Genomic DNA, 16477 nt, shown 5'->3' on the forward strand with positions numbered 1-16477 from the left:
TATATATTATACAGTTACTGTGTGTATAGGATATGGGGGTTACACTGTGCCTATATATTATACAGTTACTGTGTGTATAGGATAATGGGGTTACACTGTGCCTATATATTATACAGTTACTGTGTGTATAGGATATGGGGGTTACACTGTGCCTATATATATACAGTTACTGTGTGTATAGGATATGGGGGTTACACTGTGCCTATATATTATACAGTTACTGTGTGTATAGAATATGGGGGTTCGCCTATATATTATACAGTTACTGTGTGTATAGGATATGGGGGTTACGTCTATATATTATACAGTTACTGTGTGTATAGGATATGGGGGTTACACTGTGCCTATATATTATACAGTTACTGTGTGTATAGGATATGGGGGTTACACTGTGCCTATATATTATACAGTTACTGTGTGTATAGGGTATGGGGGTTACGCCTATATATTATACAGTTACTGTGTGTATAGGATATGGGGGTTACACTGGCCTATATATTATACAGTTACTGTGTGTATAGGATATGGGGTACACTGTGCCTATATATTTATACAGTTACTGTGTGTATAGGATATGGTTACACTGTGCCTATATATTATACAGTTACTGTGTGTATAGGATATGGGGGTTACACTGTGCCTATATATTATACAGTTTACTGTGTGTATAGGATATGGGGGTTACACTGTGCCTATATATTATACAGTTACTGTGTGTATAGATATGGGGTTACACTGTGCCTATATATTATACAGTACTGTGTGTATAGGATATGGGGGTTACACTGTGCCTATATATTATACAGTTACTGTGTGTATAGGATATGGGGGTTACACTGTGCCTATATATTATACAGTTACTGTGTGTATAGGATTGGGGGTTTACACTGTGCCTATATATTATACAGTTACTGTGTGTATAGGATATGGGGGTTACATTGTGCCTATATATTATACAGTTACTGTGTGTATAGGAATGGGGGTTACATCCGTGCTATATATTATACAGTTACTGTGTTGTAGGATATGGGGGTTACACTGTGCCTATATATTATACAGTTACATGTGTGTATAGGATATGGGGGTTACACTGTGCCTATATATTATACAGTTACTGTGTGTATAGGATATGGGGGTTACACTGTGCCTATATATTATACAGTTACTGTGTGTATAGGATATGGGGGTTACACTGTGCCTAATAATTATACAGTTACTGTGTGTATAGGATATGGGGGTTACACTGTGCCTATATATACAGTTACTGTGTGTATAGGATATGGGGTTACACCGTGCCTATATATTATACAGTTTACTGTGTGTATAGGATATGGGGTTACACCGTGCCTATTATTATACAGTTACTGTGTGTATAGGATATGGGGGTTACACTGTGCCTATATATTATACAGTTACTGTGTGTATAGATATGGGGTTACACTGTGCCTATATATTATACAGTTACTGTGTGTATAGGATATGGGGGTTACGCCTATATATTATACAGTTACTGTGGGTATAGGATATGGGGGTTACACTGTGCCTATATATTATACAGTTACTGTGTGTATAGGATATGGGGGGCAGTTAGAAGGAGATGAAGGCTAGGGATGGGGGTGCTGCTGGAGTAGTAGAATGTGAGAGGAATCAGGGTAGGGAAGCCCCCCCGGGGGTTACTGGGCCGGACCCGGTGCTACTCCCTGCCCCATAAGCCGTGAGTCGGTGCCAGGAGCCCAGGGAGGGACACACAGATAATCCCCTGTAAGTGGCTAATTCCCAGTGCCCCCCCCCTCTATCTCACTCCATACTGGGCCAATAAGGTAGCAGGGCGGGGCCTAAGGGCACATGAGAAGGAAAAGCCTGGGAATGAGAGTCACACCCACAAACAATCCGATATCCCCGAGTTGCTGGGAGCCCCCGGCACAGCGCAGGTTAATGGGTATCCAGGCGTGTCCCTATGTACTCACTAACCCAGTGAGGCCCTATGGGCCTGCCCCAGAGCTGGCACTTACCCACCTGTATATCTACCCACAAACCAACCCCTATACCGTCCCCTGTACAGCAGCTGCACTGGGGCAGTGAGTCTCTCATGGTGTAAGTGCAGTGCGGAGTTGCTGGAGTCTGTCAGTTCAGTGAACCCTCCCGCGGGTCCACCCGCTGAGTCCACACATGTTATTAGAGTGTTTAAACGATACACCCCCTCATTCTGGGTGCCCCGCTGAGCCGCGAGTGTATAACCGTCCCCCCCATGGTGCCCCGCTGGACCGGTGTATTACCCCCCCCCATGGGTGCCCCGGCTGAGCCCGGATGTGTATACCCCCCCATGGGTTGCCCCGCTGGAGCCAGATGTATGTACCCCCCCATGGGTGCCCGCTGAGCCCAGAAGTGTATTATACCGCCCCCATGGGTGCGACCGCTGAGCCGCGAGTGTATTAACCCCCCTCCCAAATTGGGTCCCCGCTGAGAGCCGCGAGTGTATTACCCCCGTCCCCCTCATGGGTGCCGCGCGCGAGCCCCAGAGTGTATTACCCCCCCTCAATGGTGCCCTCCTGCCAGCCCCGAGTGTATTACCCCCCATGGGTGCCTCCGCTGAGCCCAGGAGTGAATTCACCCACCCCATGGTGCCACCGCTGAGCCCCAGGTGTAATTAATCCCCCCCCATGGGGTGCCCCGCGCTGAGCCCGAGTGTATTACCCGCCCATGGTGCCACAGCTTGAGCCCGAGTGTTATTACCCCCCCGCCATGGGTGCCTCGCTGAAGCCCGAGTGTATTACCCCCCCCATGGGTTGCCCTCCGCCTGAAGCCCCGAGTGTATTACCGCCACCATGGGTGCCCGCCTGCTGATGCCCGGTGTATTTAAACCCCCCACCGCCATGGGTGCCCCGCTGACAGCCGTGTTGTATTACCCCCCCCCATAGGGTGCCCCCGCTGAGGCCCGTGTGTATTAACCGCCCGCCCCATGGGTGCCCCGCTGAGCCCGAGTGTATTACCCCCCCCCCCAATGGGTGCCCCGCTGAGCCGAGTGTATCCCCCTCCATGGGTGCCCCGCTGAGCCCGAGTGTATTACCCCCCCGCTCAATGGGTGCCCCGCTGAGCCCGAGTGTATTACCCCCCCCATGGGTTGCCCCGCTGAGCCCGAGTGTATTACCCCTCCATGGGTGCCCCCGCTGAGCCCGAGTGTATTACCCCCCGCCCTCGCACCATGGGTGCCCCGCTGAGCCCGAGTGTATTACCCCCCCCATGGGTGCCCCGCTGAGCCCGAGTGTATTACCTCCCCCATGGGTGCCCCGCTGAGCCCAGGTGTATTACCCCCCCCATGGGTGCCCGCTGAGCCCGAGTGTATTACCCCCCATTTGGTGCCCCGCTGAGCCCGAGTGTATTTAACCCCCCCCATGGGTGCCCCGCTGAGCCCGAGTGTATTACCCCCCCACCCCCATGGGTGCCCCGCTGAGCCCGAGTGTATTACCCCCCCCCATGGGTGCGCGCCCGCTGAGCCCGAGTGTATTACCCTCCCCCCCATGGGTGCCCCGCTGAGCCCGAGTGTATTACCCCCCCCATGGGGTTTTTTTTAGCCCCGCTGAGCCCGAGTGTATTACCCCCCCCCATGGGTGCCCCGCTGAGCCCGAGTGTATTACCCCCCATGGTGCCCCGCTGAGCCCGAGTGTATTACCCCCCCCCCCATGGGTGCCCCGCTGAGCCCGAGTGTATTACCCCCCCCATGGGTGCCCCGCTGAGCCCGAGTGTATTACCCCCCAATGGGTGCCCCGCTGAGCCCGAGTGTATTAACCCCCCCAGGGTGCCCCGCTGAGCCCGAGTGTATTACCGCCCCCCCTGGGTGCCCCGCTGAGCCCGTGTGTGTTGGCGCCACAGTGTAAATGTGAGGGCAGGAGACAAACGGACCAATGAGAGGCGCTGGGTGCAGCGATGACTCCACCCCCGCGTGATGCATCATGGGAGTTATAGTTCGGCTAGGCAAGGAAGGGAGGGACCGTAATGGCGGCAGCACTGCATATCCCGGCAGGCAGTGCGCGGAGGGGCGGGGCCGGTGCTGCAGGAGCCAAAGCGGCTCTGATCCAGGGAGAGAGGCTCAGGCTGCGGAGACGCACGGACATATGGTACGGACTGGGCTCTGCGGGGCGGGAAGGGCATGTCAGGGGCACAATTACCGGCATGGGGTGAGAGAGACTGCAGGAATGGGGTGAGTGAGACTGCAGGCATGGGGTGAGAGAGACTGCAGAGCCCATGGGGTAGTGAAAGAGAGACTGCAGGCATGGGGTGAGTGAATGAGGACTGCAGGGATTGGGGTGAGTGAGAACCTGCAGGGATGGGGTGAGTGAGACTGCAGGCATGGGGTGAGTGAGACTGCAGGCATGGGGTGAGAGAGACTGCAGGGATGGGGTGAGGGAGACTGCAGGCATGGGGTGAGTGAGAGAGACTGCAGGCATGGGGTGAGTGAGAGAGACTGCAGGGATGGGGTGGTGAGACTGCAGGGATTGGGTGAAGTGAGAACGTGAGCATCGGGGTGAGTGAGACTGCAGGGATGGGGTGAGTTGAAGAACTTGGGCCAGCATGGGGTGGAGTGAGACGCAGCATGGGTGAGAGAGACTGCAGGATGGGGGTGAAGGGAAGACTGCACAGGCACTGGGTGAGAGAGACTGCAGAATGGGGTGAGTGAGAGAGACTGCAGGAATGGGGTGAGTGGAAGAGAGACTGCGGATGGGTGAGTGAGAGAGACTGAGGCATGGGGTGAGTGAGAGAGAAGACCTCAGGATGGGGTGAGAGAGACTGCAAGGAATGGGTGAGTGAGAGAGAGAGACCTGCGGGGATGGGGTGAGTGAAGAGAGAGACCTGCAGGATGGGTGAGTGAGAAGAGACTGCAGGGATGGGGTGAGTGAGAGAGAGAGACCCTGCAGGGATGGGGTGAGTAGAGAGGACTGCTAGGAATGGGGTGAGTGAGAGAGAGACCTGGCAGGGATGGGGTGAGTGAGAGAGAGACCTGCAGGGATGGGGTGAGTGAGAGAGAGACCTGCAGGGATGGGGTGAGTGGAAGAGAGAGACCGCAGGGATGGGGTGATGTGAAGAGAGGAACACTGCAGGGGGGGTGAGTGAGAGAGAAGACCTGCAGGATGGGGTGAGAGAGACTGCAGGATGGTGAGTGGAGAGAGAGAGAGACCTGCAAGGATGGGGTGAGGAGAGAGAGAACCTGCAGGGTGGGGGTTTGAGTGAAGAGAGAAGAGACCTGCAGGGATTGGGTGGTGAGAGAAATGAGACCTGCAGGGGTTGGGTGAGTGAAGAGAGAAGACCTGCAGGGATGGGGTGAGTGAGAAGAAGAGAGACTGCAGGATGGGGTGAGAAGAGACTGGCAGGGATGGGGTGAGTGGAGAGAGAGCCTGCAGGGATGGGGTGAAGTGAAGAGAGAGAGACTGGCAGATTGGGGTGATCGAGAAGACTGCAGGGCATGGGGTGAGTGAGAGAGACTGCAGGGATGGGGTGAGTGAAGAGAGGACTGCAAAGGATGGGGTGAGAGAGGAAGACTGCTAGCATGGGTGAGTGAGAGAGACCTGCAGGCCATGGGGTGAAGAGAGAGAACTGCAAGGGATGGGGTGAGTGAGAGAGAGACCTGCAGGGATGGGGTGAGTGAGAGAGACTGCAGGGATGGGGTGAGTGAGAGAGACTGCAGGCATGGGTGAGTGAAGAGAGAGAGACCTGCAAGGGAGGGGTGAAGAGACTGCATGGGCTGGGGTGAGTGAGAGAGAAGACGACCTGCGGGGATGGGGTGAGTGAGAGAGAGACCCTCAGGGATGGGGTGAGTGAGAGAAGACTGCAGGATGGGTGAGTGAGAGAGAGAGACCTTGCAGGGATGGGTGAGTGAGAGAGAGACCTGCAGGGTGGGGTGATGTGAGAAGAGAGGACCTGCAGGATGGGGTTGGTGGAGTGAGAGACCTGCAGGGATGGGGTGAGTGGAGAGAGACCTCAGGGATGGGGGTGAGTGAGAGAGAGACCTGCATGGGAAATGGGGTGAGAGGACTGGGCAGTGGATGGGGTGAAGTGAGAGAGAGACCTGCAGGATGGGTGTGTGAGTGAGAGAGAGGACCTGCAGGGATGGGGTGAGTGGAGAGAGAGAAGACCTGCAGGGATTGGTGAGTGAGAGGAGAGGACCTGCCAAGGGGAATGGGGTGAGTGAAGAGGAGACGCTGCAGATGGGGTGAGAGAGACTGCAGGAATGGGGTGAGTGAGACTGCAGGGTGGGGTGAGTGAGAAGAGACTGCAAGGGATGGGGTGAGTGAGAGAGAGAGAGAGGACCTGCGGGAATGGGGTGGAGAGACTGCAGGAGATGGGTGAGTGAGGTGAGAGAGACCTGCAGGGATGGGGGGTGAAGTGAGAGACCTGCCGGGAGGGGTGAGAGAGATACCTGCAGGGATGGGGTGAGTTGAGAGAGAGAAGACCTGCAAGGGATGGGTGAGTGAGAGAGAGACCTGCAAGGGATGGGGTGAGTGAGAGAGAGAGAACCGTGGCGGGATGGGTGAGTGAAAGAGAGAGAGACCTGCAAGGGATGGGGTGAGTGAGAGAGGATGACCTGCAGGGATGGGGTGAGTGAGAGAGAGACATGCAAGGGATGGGGTGAGTGAGAGACAGACCCTGCAAGGATGGGGCTGAGTGAGAGACAGACCTGCAGGGATGGGGTGAGTGAGAGACAGACCTGCCAGGAATGGGTGAGTGAGAGACAGACTGCAGGATGGGTGAGTGAGAGTACAGACCTGCAGGATGTGGGTGAGTGAGAGACAGACCTGCAAGGGATGGGGTGAAGTGAGAGAGAGAACCTGCAGGAATGGGGTGAATGAGAGAAGAGAGACCTGCAGGGATGGGGTGAGTGAGAGGAGAGACCTGCAGGGATGGGGTGAGTGAGAGAGAGAGACCTGCAGGGATGGGGTGAAGTGAGAAGAGAAAGATCCTGCAAGGGATGGGGTGAAAGTGAGAGAAGAGAGCCTGCAGGGCAATGGGTGGTGGGAGAGAGAGAGACCTTGCAGGGAATGGGGTGAGTGAGAGGAGAGAGACCTGCAAGGATGGGGTGAGTGAGAGAGAGAGTACCTGTGCAGGGAGGGTGAGTGAGAAGAGAGAGACCTGCAGGGATGGGGTGAGTGGAGAGAGAGAGAGACCTGCAGGGATGGGGCTGAGTGGAGAGAGAGAGACCTGCAGGGATGGGGTTAGTGAGAGAGAGAACCTGCAGGGATGGGGTGAGTGGAGAGAGAGAGACCTGCAGGAATGGGGGTGAGTAGAGACCTGCAGGATGGGTGAAAGTGAGAAGAGAGAGAGAACTGCAGGGATGGGGTGAAGTGAGGAGAGACCTGCAGGGATGGGTGAAGTGAAGAAGAGAGAGAGACCTGCAGGAATGGGGTGAAGAGAGACTGCAGAATGGGGTGAGTGATGAGAATGAGACTGCAGGGATGGGGTGAGTGGAGAGACCTGCAGGGATGGGGTGAGAGAGACTGCAGGGATGGGGGTGGTGAGAGAGAGAGAACCTACGGGATGGGGTGAGTGAGAGAGAGGACCTGCAGGGATGGGTGAGAGAGAGAGACCTGCAGGGATGTTTGGGGTGAGTGAGAAGAGAAGAGACCTGCAGGATGGGTGAGTGAGAGAGACTGCAGGGGATGGGTAGTGAGAGAGAGAGACTGCAGGGTGGGGTGAGTTGAGAAGAGAGACCCTGCAAAGGATGGGGTTGAGTGAGAGAGAAGAGACCTGCAGGGATGGGTGAGTGAGAGAGAACTGCAAGGGAAATGGGGTGAGTGAAGAGAGAGAGACCTGCAAGGGATGGGGTGAAGTGAGAGAGAGAAGACCTGCAGGGATGGGGTGAGTGAGAGAGAGTAGACCTGCAGGGTGGGTGAGTGAGAGAGACTTGCAGGATGGGGTGAGTGAAGAGGAGAGACCTGCGGGATGGGGGTGACGTGAGAGAGAGAGACCTGCAGGGATGGGGTGAGTGAGAGAGAGACTGGCAGGGATGGGGTGAGTGAGAGAGAGAGACCTGCAGGGATGGGGTGAGAGAGAGAGAGACCTGCACTTGGGGGTGAATATATATACCGGGGGGGGGGCCAGGTAATGTTACTGTATATTCTGATGTTCATTTGGGGGTGTCATTGCTGTTCTTTGTGCCAAGTTGCCTGTTTAGGGCCCCCCCATGCTTTGCCTGTTGGTAAAGTACCCAGTTAGCCCCCCCAGCTGCCTGTCGGTTAGCCCCCCCCAGCTGCCGTCGGTTAAGCCCCCCACCGAAGCTGCCTGTCGGTTAGCCCCCCCCAGCTGCCTGTCGGTTAGCCCCCCCAGCCGCCTGTTGTAAAAGTTACCCCTGGGCCTGGGCTCACTGTTTGGTCGGTCTGTAGGGGAGGAGCCTGGGGTGGGAGGGTATTTGGGAGGGGGCAAGTAACTGTGGGGCACATTCCCTGTACTGGGCGACCCTCACCCTACAGTCACCCTGTGGCCATCGGCCACTCTCCTCCCACTGAGCAACTTCCCAGAATCCTCTAGCAGCCTGCAGTGCTCAGGGGATGCTGGGACATGTAGTTCCACCCCAACTGTGCCTTTGGTGCCTGGTAAGGGGCACAAGTGTGCAAATGTGGGGGGGGGCAGTGTGATGTAACTGTGCATGCTGGGAAATGCCAATCAAGGTGCTTGCACTTATTAATTAAAGCATTCTGTCAGTAGTTAAAGTTCCTCTATAAATGAATTAATTGTAAGCTCTTTGGCCAAGTTCCCATGAGCTCTCTGCTTCTTTCCCATGTTTTCCTGTGTGTGTGTGTGTGTGTGGGGGCGCCTGCCGTCCTGCTGTAAGCCGTGAATAAATGAACCACGCCTTTGTGCCTGGGAGTGCCCCTATTGGTCATCAATAAGATTTAAGGTAACAAGAGGAGCCCGCTTCTGGCAGCGAAACCAATTTAGTGACTGTAGAGTTTCTAATGAGAAGGGCACCAGTTGTGGGGACAATAATGCCTGCCCAGGCGTGCACACTGGTGTAACTATTCGACATTTTTTGACCTGGCTTAGTTTTGTGGCAATATTGTTATATATGATGTTGTGCACCCCTGGGAGGTTGTAAGGGTTTGGCTCCTGGAAGAATATGGAAATATGTTGCTGAGTGAGAAGTTCTAGCACTTAGAAGAGTAATAAGTTGGGGGGGCTGTTATCTGAAATAGCTGAGCAATGCACCTAGAATAGACTTATCTGCCCCTCCCCCACATTTGCTTGGCCTTCCCAATGCTTGGCGATTAGTTTCTCTATGGGATATCCCCGGGGGTTTGTTTGTGCATCCGAGGGGTTATTTGCGGATTGCAGTCATGCGGAGATGAATATTGTGGCCTTACATGTTATAAACTCTCAAGGGGCGCTAATAATTCTACAAGCACGGGGTCCGCTTGGTGGGGGTGTATGGGACATTGCAATGATCCAGCTGATGGAAAGTGCTGGCAGTTTTTGCATTTTTGAAACTGGGGTGCGCGGGGAAGGGTGGACATGTTCTGCAAAACCCAGCAGGTTGGCACCACGCAAAATACTTGCTGGTGCCAGTCATAATGGGTGTAGACCATCCGCCTGCTGCGGAGTGGGTGGTTACTGGACCGTGTCCCTGGAGTTAACGCCATATAGTGACTGATGACATGGGTGGTGAGTGGGAGTGCCATTAGAGTTGTTCCTGTGAGGTACAGTAGGATGCCCGGGTTGCGGGGGTGTCCTGTGGTTTGAGGCGTTTTAGGAAAGTGCACAGTATAGATCTTTCAATCTGTGATAATTCTGTGATGTGTTTCCTGGGGTGAGTAGCAACTGCATCTGCTATGCGAAGTCTGGCTACCTGTGCCAGGGCATGTTATGGCATAAGGAGATCCAGGGGCACCAGCTGGTACTGCCCCGATCTATTATGGGGGGGGGGGGAGGGAGGGGGGTGGGTCGGGGCTGGATCGGGATTGCTCGATGTGTTGTGTGGGACCCCGCTATTTGTTTTTGTTCTCATCATTCTTCGCTCCTTTTAAGTGAGGTGGAGACTCCTATATTCTCATACTCTCGCTCTTTTCTATTCTCTCCTTTCCTCTTTGCTCTCACTCGTTCTTCTGTCTCTTCTTCTCTCCCCTCTCTCTCTTGCTGTCTCTTCTTTTCTCCATCTCTCTCTTCTGTCTCTTCTTTCTCTCCCTTCTATTCATGTCAATCTCTCTCTCTCCCACGTTCACTCTCTCGTTCCGTTTCTTTCTCTCTCCCCCCAGTATGCTCCATCTCTCTCTCGCTGTTATTGATGTTAGCAGTTTCTAATCTTTATGCTGCTCGTCCTCCCACTCTCACTCTCTTCTCTTACTTACTCTTTTCTCCTCATGCGTCTCCCCGACTCCGTCGACTTTAGCTGATCTCTCTTCTCTCCCCCTCTCTCTCCTCTCTCTCTTGCTGTCTCTTTCCTCTATTCCCTCGTCACTCTCTTTCCCTGTTTCTCTTTCTTTTCCCTCTCATCTCTCTGTCTGTCTCTTTCTACTCTCTCCCCATCTCACCTGATGTTTGTGTCTTCTCTCTCTCTCTTCCGGGGACTCTCTCTGCTTCTGTTCTTCTCTCTCTGGCATCTCATCCCTCTCTCTCTTCTGTCTCTTCTCTCTCTCCCCCTCTCTCTCTTCTGTTCTCTCTCTCCCCCTCTCTCTCCAGTTTGTGCTAATGGGAAGCAGATGTTACAACATGGAGTTCTGGACAGCCAGCCAGACTTACCTAAGTAATCTAGGCCCGTTCTGGCTTATCTAATGTGAGGGACTCCAGTTTGTGATTTTGCACTAACTCCAGCATACACAAGCTGAGCTTTGAGCTGGGAATAATTAGTGAGACCCCATGGGGGGCGTTTATGTTATTCGGGTAGTGCTAGAACACCTGTGCGAACATTGAGTCTGTGCTTATTGGGCTCTTACTTGCCCTTTAATTCGATTAAAGTGTTTTTGCCTTTAGTGCCGCTGTATATAGTGTGGCATCAATGGTAATTGCCCAGAGGGCTTCACTAATGTGAATTAGCTTAATTAGGCCGAGGTTAGTGCACATATTGGACAATTTGTGGGAGCCGGCCACGTGGGATTATCTCCCTTGTATGCACAGGCACCTGGACAGTTATATGATGGGGCCCTTTCAGCACTATGCCCCAGTTCCTTCAATCTGCACTAGGTCGCCAGGGTCCTAGCTTAGAGGTTTGTTTTTTTCTGTTAATGAGGGTGTTATCTTCTATCCTTATCCAAGGATTACATTGAGTGTTGGCAGCTATACTGGAGTGAGGAGGGAGTGAGGGCAGTAATAAGGGATTGGCATTTGATTGCATTGCTGTCCCAATGACAAATTCTGGCCTGCACGCTCTATGTACTGCCCTAGGTATTGCCAGGTAAGACAGAGATTTATTGTTGTTGCCAGTTACAATAGAATGAGGAGCACGGTTGCCCTTTAGCTGCAGGAGTGACTTGTGGCCAGTATAGTATTTGACCCTCTATCAGTCGTTGTCCATGACCAGATATTGGCAGAATTATGGTTTAAGGTAAATAGAGGAGTAAAGAAATTAGCAGGGCAGTAGCGAGGGTGACATGGTGCTGATTAGCAGATGGATGGGAGGCGTGGGTGCCAGCTGGCACGGGCACAATGGGCATTCACTGAAAGGATGTATTTTCCTCTCTCACAGGCACTGATTCCACCGATTTCGGCTCCTGCGCTCTTGTGCGGCAGGGGGTTGTCTATTATTATGTTAACACAGGGGCCTGTTTACTGACCGGGGAGAGGGGGAGTAGTTTAGCTAGAGATTCATGTTTCTAGCCGCCCAATCAAGTTTGCCCACAGAGTCATTTCTTTATGAAGATTTATGGTCCAAAGGTATGATCTGCGTAGCAGAAACTGGCTGAACGTAGGGCTGACTGCCCGGCGAGGGGCCCCCATGCCCATGTGAAATCTGCCCTTGTTTCTGTATCTGCTTCACTGAATTCCAGAACTAAGGACGATGAGGTGCACCTTAAGGGGCATCTTGCTCCTGATCTGTGACCGGCTTAAGGGCATCTGCCTCCTTGATAGTGTGCCACCTTAATGGGACTGCTCTGATCTGTGGCACTAGGGCATACTCTGTGGACTACTGATTGTGCGCTTAAGGCATCTGCCCTCTGAATCTGATGCAACTTAAGGGATGATGCCTCGCTGATCTGTGCACGCCATTAAGGGCATTAGTGCCCTCGATGATCTGTGCCCCATTAAGGGGATTGCCTCCTGACTGTGCGCCATTAAGGGCATCTGCCTCGACTGACTGTGCAGGTCCATTATAGGCATTGCGCTACCTGGAGCTTGCCGGGCTTAAGGGCATCTGCCTCCCTGATCTGTGGCGCCTTAAGGGCATCTGCCCTCCTGATCTGTGCCGCCTTAAGGGCATCGTGCCCCTCTGTTTGTGAGCAGCTTAAGGGCATCTGCCTCCTGATTGTGCGCCCTTAAGGGATATCTGCCCTCTGTCTGTGCCGCAGTTAAGAGGGAATCCGGCTGGTTGAGCGCATGTTACTTTATCCTTTTAGACTAGCCTGCCTGGGGGCATTTTGAGCTTGGGTCCACATACCTACCTTTATCCTAAATTACATATGTTAATTCATGAAGTAGTCTTTGAGTACAGACTGTATTTCCACTAAGGAATATTGGGGTATGGACCGGACACTATAAATAGTGTTTGGGTGATCCAGTATAATGGGGGAAGCTCACTCTCGTCTGATGGTAGCTGGAATGTAACAGGATATTTGATGACTGGTGAGGGGTTCCGCTCAGTACTGAGACCCTGGCAGGCTGATGTGGAGCCATCGCTAGCAGCAGGCGGCGTGCGTCCCGACTCCGCCTACGTACAGGTCACAGTGCGAATGGGACGTCGATGCTTCCTAAACGTAGAAACATAGAGCCTGGCAGGGAGAGGGAGCCGGCCGATCCCATTGAAAGTATCCCTGCGGTCCGCGGGTGTCCCCATAAGGGACCCCTGCGGCTGCCGACTCCTCGGTACCATGCTAGGACCGCGCCCGGACTCACTAGTACCCCGGGGGGGGCCAGACTCCCTAGTTAACCCTTGTCGGGATCGGGCTCCCTACGTACCCCTGCCCGGGCGGGCATCCCTAGTACCACCACCTGGCCTGGGCGCGCTCCTACATACCCTGCAGGGCGACGGCTCTACGGTAACTGGGGGCGCCGGCTCCACGATACGACCCTGCAGGGCGCGGTCCCTAACGTACCCCTGCAGGCCGCCGGCTCCAGTGGCGATTAGAGAGTAATGGGAGTGCCAGGAGCTTGCGCTCATTGGATTACTGCGCCGGCTTGCATTTACTTCACTGTACCGGTCTTCTGCAACTTACTCCTTACTGCTGAACTGCCCCAGCCCTGTATGTGCCGGCAGCCGGGAATCCCTGTCTACATGAATTGGATTTTCCCCATCTCTAATGATGGGAAGCCTGCTCTCCATTCTTGCCCCTTTGATTAAATAGGCAAAATCTAGGATTCAAGTGGCCCGACCGGTTGTGCTGCAAGGATCGTAAATGGGTAATAAGCATTCTATGGTGCACTTACTGCCATTACCTGGCTCCTGTGGGTTGACTGGGGGGCACGTATGCGCAGCAAGGTTAATGGGAGTCTGCTCTTGTGGACTGGGCAAGCGGTATGCAGGCGAAGGTTATGGAGTGCCTGCGTCCTGTGTGTGACTGGGGGCACGTATCCAGCAAGGTTATGGGAGTCCGGCCTCCTGTGTGTGACTGGGGGGCACGTATCCAGCAAGGTTATGGGAGTCCGGCCTCCTGTGTGTGACTGGGGGGCACGTATCCAGCAAGGTTATGGGAGTTCGGCCTCCTGTGTGTGACTGGGGGGCACGTATCCAGCAAGGTTAGGGAGTCCGGCGGCCTGCTGTGTGTGACTGGGGGCACGTATCCGGACAAGGTTATGGGAGTCCGGCCTCCTGTGTGTGACTGGGGGGCACGTATCCAGCAAGGTTATGGGAGTCCGGCCTCCTGTGTGTGACTGGGGGGCACGTATCCAGCAAGGTTATGGGAGTCCTGCCTCCTGTGTGTGACTGGGGGGCACGTATCCAGCAAGGGTTAGGGAGTCCGGCCTCCTGTGTGTGACTGGGGGGCACGTATCCAGCAAGGTTATGGGAGTCCGGCCTCCTGTGTGTGACTGGGGGCACGTATCCAGCAAGGTTACGGAGGTCCTGCCTCCTGTGTGTGACTGGGGGGCACGTATCCAGCAAGGTTACGGGAGTCCGGCCTCCTGTGTGTGACTGGGGGGCACGTATCCAGCAAGGTTATGGGAGTCCTGCCTCCTGTGTGAGTTGACTGGGGGGCACGTATCCAGCAAGGTTATGGGAGTCCGGCCTCCTTGTGTGTGACTGGGGGGCACGTATCCAGCAAGGTTATGGGAGTCCGGCCTCCTGTGTGTGACTGGGGGGCACGTATCCAGCAAGGTTATGGGAGTCCGGCCTCCTCTGTGTGACTGGGGGGCACGTATCCAGCAAGGTTATGGGAGTCCGGCCTCCTCTGTGTGACTGGGGGGCACGTATCCAGCAAGGTTATGGGAGTCCTGCCTCCTCTGTTGACTGTGACTGGGGGGCACGTATCCAGCAAGGTTACGGGAGTCCGGCCTCCTCTGTGTGACTGGGGGCACGTATCCAGCAAGGTTATGGGAGTCCGGCCTCCTGTGTGTGACTGGGGGGCACGTATCCAGCAAGGTTACGGGAGTCCTGCCTCCTGTGTGTGACTGGGGGGCACGTATCCAGCAAGGTTATGGGAGTCCTGCCTCCTGTGTGTGACTGGGGGGCACGTATCCAGCAAGGTTATGGGAGTCCTGCCTCCTGTGTGTGACTGGGGGGCACGTATCCAGCAAGGTTATGGGAGTCCGGCCTCCTCTGTGTGACTGGGGGGCACGTATCCAGCAAGGTTATGGGAGTCCTGCCTCCTGTGTGTGACTGGGGGGCACGTATCCAGCAAGGTTACGGGAGTCCTGCCTCCTGTGTGTGACTGGGGGGCACGTATCCAGCAAGGTTACGGGAGTCCGGCCTCTGGTACATACAGAACCGGACCGGATCCTGCTGGAACCTTCTGCCCACACACAGTGCAGGGGGTTTTATGTATTGATCTTTGCCCCAATGTCGCACCACGGCTCGGTAACCTTCCCCACACAGTCTGTAGCAGAACTGCAACTCCCTGCATCAAAGCTACACAGGGCATGCTGGGAATGGCAGTTCTGCTAAAGCCCATCTGGACAAACATGAGGAGCAGCAGGAAGCTGACAGATACAGGATGGGGGGGGGGTGGGGGTAGGAAAGCAGAGGCGGAGTCACCAGAACTGGGCAGATGAGCGCCTTCCTGTATGGGCAACTCAGGGTATTGGTAATGCCCCTCGTATGGTACCATGTGGGTACTTGGCACTGTGGCACATGACCCATAAATATAACACCACCCATCTCACATAATGTGAGATGGGTGGTGTTAAGGGGAAAATATATGGCAGCTCCCACACAACTGGAGCATCTGGGTGCCCATCGGTGCTCAGGTCAGGGTGGCACTGCTAAGATGCTCTGCAAATTATGCCATATGGCAGCTCCAGCACTAACCCATAGTAACCCATATTGTGTTCTGTCTGCCTGCAGGTGAGGGACCAGTGAGCCAGAAGAGCCTGCTGGGAACGTGTTTGGGTAAGTTCCCCTTTAATCCATGAATTATAATGTCTCCTAATGTTTACTGTCATTGTGTGCTGGCACCTTCTGCTGCTGTGCCATACGGGCAGGATAAGCAATGGGTGCCCTATATAATGCCCGTATGCAATGCAGAGCTCAGATTGTGCCCGCGGGTGGCTCTGTGATGGGAGCAGCATTGTGCCCGCGGGTGGCTCTGTGATGGGAGCAGCATTGTGCCCGCGGGTGGCTCTGTGATGGGAGCAGCATTGTGCCCGCGGGTGGCTCTGTGATGGGAGCGGCATTGTGCCCGCGGGTGGCTCTGTGATGGAGCAAGCATTGTGCCCGCGGGTGGCTCTGTGATGGGAGCAGCATTGTGCCCGCGGGTTGGCTCTGTGATGGGCAGCGGCATTGTTGCCCGCGGGTGGGCTCTGTGATGGGAGCAGCATTGTGCCCGCGGGTGGCTCTGTGATGGGAGCAGGCATTGTGCCCGCGGGTGGCTCTGTGATGGGAGCGGCATTGTGCCCGCGGGTGCTCTGTGATGGGGGAGCGGCATTGTGGCCCGCGGGTGGCTCTGTGATGGGAGCCGGCATTGGTGCCCGCGGGTGGCTCTGTGATGGGAGCAGCATTGTGCCCGCGGGTGGCTCTGTGATGGGAGCAGCATTGTGCCCGCGGGTGGCTCTGTGATGGGAGCGGCATTGTGCCCGCGGGTGGCTCTGTGATGGGAGCGGCATTGTGCCCGCGGGTGGCTCTGTGATGGGAGCGGCATTGTGCCCGCGGGTGGCTCTGTGATGGGAGCGGCATTGTGCCCGCGGGCAAATC

The 16477-nt window shown here is 55.0% G+C and overlaps 1 protein-coding gene across 3 annotated transcripts in view; it reads left to right on the forward strand.

The window, feature by feature from the left end:
* The first annotated feature begins 3997 nt into the window (after positions 1-3997).
* Positions 3998-16477, forward strand: part of add3 (adducin 3) — a 59791-nt gene continuing 47311 nt past the window's right edge. The window contains exons 1-2 of one of the 3 annotated variants that reach the window (XM_031905005.1): positions 3998-4115; positions 15632-15676. The gene's annotated coding sequence lies outside the window, so the exon portion shown is untranslated. 3 annotated transcript variants of the gene reach the window in all.

Source organism: Xenopus tropicalis, chromosome 7 (genome assembly GCF_000004195.4).
Source record: "Xenopus tropicalis strain Nigerian chromosome 7, UCB_Xtro_10.0, whole genome shotgun sequence".
NCBI classification, from domain to species: domain Eukaryota; kingdom Metazoa; phylum Chordata; class Amphibia; order Anura; family Pipidae; genus Xenopus; species Xenopus tropicalis.